This window comes from Amphibalanus amphitrite, unplaced genomic scaffold (assembly GCF_019059575.1).
Source record: "Amphibalanus amphitrite isolate SeventyFive unplaced genomic scaffold, NRLGWU_Aamphi_draft 000030F_arrow, whole genome shotgun sequence".
NCBI classification, from domain to species: Eukaryota; Metazoa; Arthropoda; class Thecostraca; order Balanomorpha; family Balanidae; genus Amphibalanus; species Amphibalanus amphitrite.
This window is the reverse complement of record NW_024881526.1, coordinates 398,837-408,525: the sequence shown is the minus strand read 5'-3', so window position 1 is coordinate 408,525 and position 9,689 is coordinate 398,837. Positions and strand designations below refer to the sequence as shown.

At 52.0% G+C, this 9,689-nt stretch overlaps 1 long non-coding RNA gene across 1 annotated transcript; it reads right to left on the bottom strand.

Moving 5' to 3' along the window:
• LOC122366591 lies at positions 1-7,086 on the bottom strand. Its single transcript, XR_006253915.1, has 3 exons — positions 6,724-7,086; positions 5,849-5,980; positions 1-3,764 (listed from the first exon to the last, which is right to left on the bottom strand). It is a non-coding gene; the product is annotated as an uncharacterized LOC122366591 (long non-coding RNA).
• Positions 7,087-9,689: the final 2,603 nt, after the last annotated feature.

Here is a 9,689-nt window from a genome sequence, read left to right as displayed (position 1 = left end):
TTAGCTACTACAATTTTATTCAGACCATTCAGAACATTTATTCAAGTACAAAGAAACATATCTACTACCCACACCACCTATCTACGGGTTAGATATTTACAAGCTTCAGATAAAGACATTCACGCAGAGCTAGAGACGAACCAATTCACAAACATGATACAACAAACTTGATATTCTCTACCAATTCGAAGCTGAAGTGGTATGTGCATTAGCTGCATTTGCTTCCCCAGCCCTCGTCTTTCTTGCCAAGCTAATCGTATTTTGACTATTACCACAATCGGAACACCAATATCAGTGACCAATATCAAAAGCTGTACAAATGTCGCATCTAACATTAACAGTTGCAAGCCAAAGCTCAATGATCCCGCTCGGGACGGCACACCTGGTTTCGGCTGCGCCTCGGGCGGCCGGCCGGTGCAACCGCCGATCTGCCTCCTCTTCGCCGCCAGCTCCGGTGACCGCTCTATGAGAGCGGTCCGGCCAGGCGGCGGCAGGTGGCAGCACCAGCGTTGTATAGAGGACGCTGCGTTCGCGCCGGTACACTGGGTGGGCGCCGGCCGGCGGTGCCCGGGCGGCGAGCCGCAGGCGACCAGCCCGCAGCGCTGAGCAGAGTACGAGGTGTGGCGGACACGGACGACCAGAGGCCGCCGCGAGCCGCAATGAGCTCACCGCAAAGCGGAGCACAAGTACCTACACCCAGACGCAGACATAGATAACACACACCAGTAGAAACAACACACCCTACAAAAGTACAAACGCGCATGACTAGCTGCTAACATCCCGTACAAAAGTGCAAACACGCCCTAAAAAGTACAAACCCCTAGAAAAATACAAACATACACACTAGAAAAGTACAAACACGCGGTAAGAAAGTACAAACGCACAATATAAAATTGTGAAAATATCATTTAGTACCTACAAACGTCAACAAAACTACAAAAGTACAAAACAGGTTCAAAAAGTGCAAACGCAGGATACGAGATGATGTATATATCGGAATTAGGAGTTACACAGCTGTGTAACACAAAGAGCGAAGGTGTGGAGACGAGAGACAAAAATTATATCCCCCGTTGAGCTAATGACAGTGCTTCGGCTGATTTACCCGCTATAACCTAACTACGAACTAACGGCAGTGTAGTGGCTGGTCTATCAACTACGGTTTACCCGTGTCATTCAAACTACAAACACACATGGCAGTGTAGTGGCTGGTCACTATTACTAACAGGCAGCAGTGAGGCTGGTGACATTACTAACTAACAGGGCAGTGGGGTGGCTGGTCAGTTTATCAACTACTAGGGCAGTATTGATGCTGGTGACATTACTAACAGGGCAGTGTTATGACTGGTCAATTTACCAACTAAAAGGGCAGTATTGAGGCTGGTGACATTACTAACTAACAGGGTAGTGGTGTGGCTGGTCTATTAACTACAGCTACCAAACTACAAGTGACCCGTATCATTCAAACTACAAACTAGAGGCAGCATTGAGGCTGGTCAATCAAACTACGATCAAACCCGTATCGCTTTACCTACAATTTAACGGCAGTGTAGTGGCTGGTCATTCAAACAAGGCACCCGTAGTGCTTTCTAACTAAACTATCATCTAAGAGCGGTATATACAGTTATACAATGAAGTCCAATGCGGTTGAGTTGTTGCATTCGATGGAGCCCATAGATGATATGGTAAGAATTGCTCTACAGTTTGGAAAATGTACCGGAAATTTTAAATTTTATAGCACATTCACCTGACATAAATTCAATTTTTTCTACAATTTTCTAGCAATCAAGCAGAGTTCAGAAGTTTGCGTGAAGATAAACGGTTATTATAAACGATAAAATACAACTTTTTTGTTGAATGCCACCAATGATCGAGGAGATATTGACGGCAGTAAATGAAATTCTATTGGCAGTGTTATTATTGGTCCGCAAATCTCGAGTATCCGAGAGAGGCAGTGTAATTAAAAACTAACGGGGCAGTAGCACAAATTACACTATTGGGCAGTGTTGTGGCTGGTCCATCAAACATGATTTACCCGTATCACTCGAATTACAAACTAATTGGGCAATGTTGTGGCTGGTCCTTCAAGTATGGTTTACCCGTTTCATTGCTACCAAAAACCTAACGGCAGTGTTGACGCTGGCTTAGCTACAATCTAACAGCATTGAAGCTGGTCATCCAAACTACGGTTTTACCCGTATCATTCAAACTACAAATTACTGACTAGTGGCAGTATTGTCGCTGGTCTATCTACAAACTAACATAGCACTAAGGCTGCTCAAACTACAAACACACATGGCAGTGTAGTGGCTGGTCTATCAACTACGGTTTACCCGTGTCGTTCAAACTACAAACACACATGGCAGTGTAGTGGCTGGTCTATCAACTACGGTTTACCCGTGTCGTTCAAACTACAAACACACATGGCAGTGTAGTGGCTGGTCAGGTTACAAACTAATGGGGCAGTAATAAGGCTGGTCAAATTACAAGCTAAACTGGCAGTATTATAGCTGGTCAAAGTACAAACTAAATTTACCCGTCGTATTCAAATTACGAGCTAGTTGGGCAGTGTTGTGGCTGGTCAATTAAACTACGGTTTACCCGTGTCAATTTAACTACAAACTGAGGGCAGTGTAGTTACGCTGGTGATTAAACTATTGTTTACCCGTTTCACACAATATACAATCTAATGGCAGTCAATTGATTGGTCAACGTGGCAATGTGGTAGCTGGTTATACAAGAAACTAATGGCAGTGTACCGCTGATATTTCAAATTTACCTACACACTTCGGGCCCAGTGATGCGCCCCAATCGTTTACTGTTACCCTGTTTCTCCTGCTTTAACTACACCTACTCACACATACTACGTAAAGAAACATACGTAGTAACCATCTACACATACACCGGTGTATGTGCCATCAAACCCTCACTAATCCCAATGAAACACACACGCTGTCTGCACGTATGTGTTACCCATCGCCCCATACGTACGCATTCGTACGTACTCTCCACTCGGAACCGCCGGACCGTTGGCAGACTCTCCGGAATCGTGGAGACGATCACGACGTCCCTGCAGACGTCGTTCTCCGTTGGTTGGTGTAGATTGGAGAACTCAGTCGTTGATGAAGATGGCAGTGACTTGCTGGGGCAGTGGATTGCTGATGGCAGTGGCTCGCTGATGGCAGTGACTCGCTGGGGCAGTGACTCGCTGGGGCAGTGACTCGCTGGGGCAGTGGGTTGCTGGTGGCAGTGACTTGCTGGTGGCAGTGGCAGCGGACGATCACGATGGCAGTGGTAATGTCGGCAGATGCCTGGGCCGATACCGCGATTTGTCACAGTAGAGCAGCAGCTTTAGCTGTCATCCATGGTTCCTGACTGTTTGCTGGTCGCTCTAGAACTCCTTTCGATGACTCCAGTCGGTACTGCTGGCTGCGAGAGATGTCACCCCTCTGAAGGCACGCCGCTCTGAGCTGTAGTCGGGACTGACTCTCTGACGTCTCTGCACGGCAGCCGGCTGGTGTCTGCGCAGCTCGGGCGGCCAGAGCTGTCTGAGCTCCGTCACCCTCCGAGCCAGACCCGCGGCGGTGGCCGGCCGGGCGCCGGCACCGGACATGCCAGCCGCGGTGGGCGGCGGAGGCCGTCACGGAGCAGAGCTGGCAACTCAGAGTCCGGCGCCGCTGGAGGATGGCGCACCGGGACGCCGGGAAGACGACCAGATGAGTGAGGAGACATCACTGCTGTAGACGATCGACACGACCAGGCAAACCCTGTGAATGGAGCGAGAAATTAGTGGCGATCGACACATTCGCGACACGGGCACGTTACAGGGTCGGGTTTGGAGAATTGGAGATGGGTAGAGACGGGAATGCAGGACGGTGGATAGCGTTGAGGACCAGCTAGGAAAGAACGATACCACGCAAATGACGGGAAGACCTCACTGTCTGCTGCTGCTCACCCGTTCAGCGGACGGCTCCGGGCGGTCTGTCGGCAGCGGTACAGACAGACGGGGCAGACGCCGCGTGCACCGACCTCCCTCACGCACCAGTTTGCCAGGCCGACTGACTGGCCGCCCGGCGCCGGCGGCCAACTCGACCGGCCGGCCGGCACCCTCCCCTCCCCTGCCCTCCCTCCCACCTCCGCCACCCACCTGTCCCCCGGGACGGACGGCGGCGGCGGCGGCGGCGGCGCGTCACCTGGCCGCCGGCGGCGCCGGACATCCGACCCGTGACGTCACCAGACACGGCATGTCCGGCGCCGGCCGTACGGCAGCCGTGGCGGCGCGCGGCGCTCGATACTCCCCCACCAGGTCAGCAGGGCCCGCCGGCCGGACGCCGCCGCCGCAGTCGGACACCGAGCCAGTCGGCCGGCCGCCGCTGCAATGTGTGGAATGCGGGGCCGGCGCGCGCCGTCTGAGTCTGAGATGTAAACCGGCGCCGAGCCGCGCCAGACGACGAGACCGACTCGGCATCTGCAGACCCAACCGACCGCGGCTGTCTCAGACAGTATATGCAGCGGCACAGGGCCTTTGTCTGCCAGTCGGCGGCTGGGCCCGCTCAGTGTCGCCGAGTCCACGGTCGCCGCCACAGGCCCGTCCGGCCGCCGGCCTCATACCGCTCAGCGGTTCGCAGCGCCCGTCTGGCCCGGCTCCGGCCGTCCGCCAATGGGCGCGCTGATAAAACGCGATGACGACCGCTAATTGCCGGCCTAGGGCCGCCGCCGCCGCGTATAAGTAGTTTCCAGAGCGGCCCCATCGAGACGTACGACGAATCGATTATGTGGGGCCGGCCGTCGGCCGAATCGGCTGCAGGGCCTGCCGGAGTTACGCGCCGCGGCCCCGTGCACCGCCGCCCGCGCCTCCGGGAATAGCGCCGTATAGACAAGGGCAGAGCCGGGTACGACCCCATCAACCCACGGGGCTAGACTACGACCCGTGAAAACCCAGGCCGATATGGTTAAGTGAAGTGAAACAGTTGCGCAAGCGACCCAGTTCCCATTCAACCCGTCTTTCATTGAAGGGAAACTCGTTCGGCTGCAGCCAGAACCCGATTCCGGCCGATTTGCAGCTGCTGGGCGGACCGCTACTTTGCAATCCAACACCCCCTCCCCCTCCCCGCCTCCCGACCCACACGCACTTTCACGCTTAGTGGACCAGCTCCCCTCCCCACTTCCAATGGGAGCGGGGGCAGCCGACGGTGCTCCCCACGTGCCGGCCGGTCACCGACCCCGGTGGAGCGGCGGCGGCGTACGCAGAACGCACTCTCACGCAGAGCCCTCCCCTCCCCTCCCTCCCGGTAGTGGAGCGGCTGGCAACAGAGGTCAATGACGCCCCGCGAGCGGCGTGTGCGTGCGGCCGGGCCGCCGTAATCGTTACGGCAGCGGACAGAGAGGGAGAGTGGGCCGAGTGCGGCGCATGACGAGGCCAGGGTTAACGGCCGGATGGTACTGCAGGCGCGGCAAGAGCGAGGAAAGGGGTCGGAGGACGGGAGATAAGGGGGAGGGGGAATGACATGGAGGTGGGGGGGGGGGGGGTGAAGGAGGGCAGTTCGAGACACGTGTTCAAAATGCAATGTGATGGTTAATTAACAAGCATGAATTTAACGGAATTAGGTCACAAGCATTAATTTAACGGAATTAGGTCACAAGGTTTTAGAAAAAAAAACTTGTTCGGACTTTTTTTTTCAAAAAAGAAAGCAAGATGAATTATGATTTACGAATAGGTAGGAACAGCCAGCTTGGCAGGAAGATTCATTGTGCAACGTGAGACCAATAAATTTAACACGGTTTCTCTCTGATTTAAACAACACGAATCAAACCGACCCATCCCAGGCTGGAGATCCCAGTAGAAACTTACCTCAGTTTTGTCTGCCACCAGCCTATATCGCTCCACTTCTTCCGTCGAGTCTGAACGGTCCCGCTGGTCTCAGCGTCTGAGGACCTGATCTGGCCCCAGACGCGCACTCACTCAGTTCACACACGCTCACACCTGGAACGGACGGGAGCGGAGTGTCAGTACATCCCTCTCACCGCGGCCGGCCGAAATAGGCGGCCCGCCGCCGCACTCAGCGCTCAGTGTAAATCTAATCACGGGCCTCCCCGTCGACCAAAGGTCAGGACAGGCCGGAGATCCGAGGTCAGGCTGCGGGCCGTCCCGGGCACGTGAGCCCGGATACAGATTCCTAGCCGCCCTCGCGGCCAATATGTCACCGGGGAGTCCGCGGAAATGTTGCTACACACAACATTTCGAAATGTAAGCTTCAACGGCCCGAGAGCGTTTGACCGTTTGATAGGTCAGGGCACCGGCGAAGATTAACGAAACAAGTTTGCGGGTAGAAATTTCCAGAAATGCTCAAATGTCAAAGACATATAAAGGGTCGGAAGTTGTTAAAAGTTACAGGTCACAGCGTTGCACGACCTCAAAGCTGAAACGGGGCATTCCTCACCGGAATGAAGTGACCTGGGCCTTGTAAGTGAAAATTTAAGCTTTTACGTAAACCTCTTGTGAAATTTCAGAAATTAACTTCATAAAATGCTACAAGTGATGTACTAACGTGTCACTTTCAATACCTATTTACTTAAGACTTTTAGTGGCACTCAGCAAACATTTTTATTCAATTATTTACCTTAACGATAGCTTGATTTCGAGATTTAAAAAAGTTACTTTTGACGTGGAAAATTCGTACATCAGCATCAAGTAAGAGAGACGAAAAGCGCCGGTTAGGTACTCACCGTATAAAAGTAGAAAACACAGATGACTGGGCCTCTGGCGCCATGAGGCCGATTCCCATGAGGAAGGCACTTGAAAGACTTGCTCGGCACCACTAAACACTAGCGAGGTAGATGCGGTCCAAGCACCAGCGAGCAGCGTCGGCGGCAGCCGGACGTGCGACCTTAACTATGACCCGTATGCTCCGAACTGTGCGGGCGGCGCCATGGGCGCTCGCCACGACACGCGCACACACACACACGCACACGCACACTGGCAGTGGCCGCCGCTGCAGGCTGGTGTCACATTGCAGACCCCGCTGCAGGCCGGCCGAGGTGCGCACTGCGCCGCCACCGGCCGGCCTCTGAGCCCGCCATGGCCGCCGCCGCCGCCTTATGCGTACCGGCCACGCGCTGGCTCACGCACAGTGGGGAGGGTGACCGAGTTGGCGGCGGCGGCGCCGGTCGGCGACCCGGCGGCGGCGCGGCGCGTGGGGCGCCGACCGGTCCGCGGCCTTGCAGCGCCGTCTGCCACTGGGTCACAGGAGACTGTTGCTAGGCGGACGGCGCCGCGGCCGACCCACAAAGCCGGTTAGATTAGATCGGAAAGTGACACGCACAGATGCACATACGGGTGCGGAACTTGCTATAATGACTCGGGGAAGCCGTTCGAAAAGAATCGACGGACGCTCATCTGGCCCATCTGCCGGGATAGTTGGATAAGTGCGTGGAGTGATTCATCGTTCAATGAGCAATGGAAGAAAAAGGTCGCCAACCTCTGGAGAAGCATGTTAAAATATGACGCTGAGCTGAGATTGCTCATGGGATACATTGACAAGGAATAAGTTTGACTGTGGTTAGGCATAAACGAAACATTTTCTTCTTTATTGGAAGCAGGCTCTCTCGGCCTGAGCAGGACATTGCAGAGCTATGGGATGATAAGATAAGGTGTAGACATTGAACTGTGTGGACCACCGACGGTGTGCCGCAGCGACAGAGAGCGTCCCGGTGGGATGGAGGTGTCCCGATATAGGACAGCCCATCCCGCCGCTCAAACGGCCACCCCGGAGAGCGTGTAGTTATAAAGAAAACCTGTCCTTACCACCGGCTTTAACAATGAGCGCGGTTCTGAAAGACTGAAAAATAAATACGCATCTAATATTACCTACCTATCATTCAGCCCGGGCGCGAGAGCCGCAGTCCGGCAGTTCATGGCAGGATGCCGTGCGGTACAGTATACCTTCAGGCGCCCGACGCTCCTGCCATCTAGCGACGAGTCCAGAAGCTACCAGGAATCGCCCGCGAGCGTCAGGCTTTTCTGACTTTTCTGTGCTTATTGCCTGTTATCACACAGTCGCGTAATCGCTAGGAAACCGTGGTGCAAATAGCAGCAGTGTTTATTTTGTTCTTGAATTTCATGACAGACTTTGAAAAATAGCAAGTATAATAGGTTGCAAGGTGCATTTACTGAACTGCGCCAGATACGATGCGTAAATACTACCTACGGTTGTAAAAGGTTTTATATTGAGCTTTACCTGAATGCTGACTGTTTTCATCACACTTCTTTCCTCAAGCCCTATTGATCAATGCTCAGGACATGAAATCTTTATCCTCATCACTTCAAATGTCATGTTTTAGACTGAACGGGAATCATCATTAGATGTGAGTAGCTCTTCAGGAGCAGGCTCATGTGCGGTGTGGGTGTAATGCATGGGGCACAATATTCTATATGTTTCAGGACTCAGAACACTTTAGCAATTATTATAATTCACCAGCGGAACATTGTCGAGGGCAAGCTAACCATTCGAGACACCAATGCAATGACACACCCCAAGGCCTAGCATACACTTTAAAATTGGCACAAATCGACATCATGTGACAGACAGCAAGTGAATGCAAGCCGGTTCCGATTAGAAGTTATAAAACCGGTTTCATGTTCCGTCTTTGCTACTTTCGCCATGTCAGTATCTCTCGTGATGTCCAGGGTTATATGGATGAGCCAGCACTTATTAAAACACCATAGAACGATTAGCAAAAATGACATAAGTGGGGTGAATTAGTAGAAGTTGCCAATAATTACGACGATTTGTTTGTGTGTGAAATAAAGGAACTAATATGGGAACTATATCAATAGGCATACCTAACGAAAATATATGTAATATAAAATAATAAATGAACTATTGTACCTAATGGATACCGGATCACCCTACCGGATAACCACCAACATGCAGTGTGGCCAATGCCACCTTCTGGATCCGTCAATGACTGCAATGTAGCTGTTAGTGAGTATCCAAAAGTATGAATATCGATACCTAACTTTGAGTACGCGCGCTAAGGATATTGGATCGTTTTTCATAAAGTCATTACCCAGTATAAGGTAATGAGAGCATGAGCTCTTTGGCCTAACAAGTTGCATGAAAAATTATTGCTTCTTGATGAAGGCAAAGTCAGTACCTATTTCACGAAATTCATCTATTTGCCTTCCTCTATGGGAACCTTTAGAGAAACAAAGAGGGTTTCACTTATGACTTAGCGACAGATACTTCAGATACAGACGTTGGAAATCCTTTCCCAGCATTATATAGCAAATGATCTTGTTATGTAGGAATGGGTTGGAAGTTATACGCATATCATTCATTCATTTATACACAAATATCATGCACAAATATTATATTACTCAAATACAAAAATTGTGTCAGTGGTCACTAATTGATCATTGAGCATCAGGAAATATTAAAATGTTTTAAAAAATTGTTGCCTGTAGCTCTTTTCAGATTAAAACTATGTACGTTCAATCACTTGACGTTCCGTTTCAATTCTTTTGGTTTCTCAGAGGGGAAACAAAGACCATCTCGGGTTCAGGTGGGCACGTGCCGTTCCCTTTTCCCCCGCCCGGCTGAGCCGTTCGCTGACACCGGACGTCCGACTCGCCCGCGGCCGGACAGGGCGGCGGGTCTGTCGACCTTAGTTCCCGGGCACCGCTCCCTAGT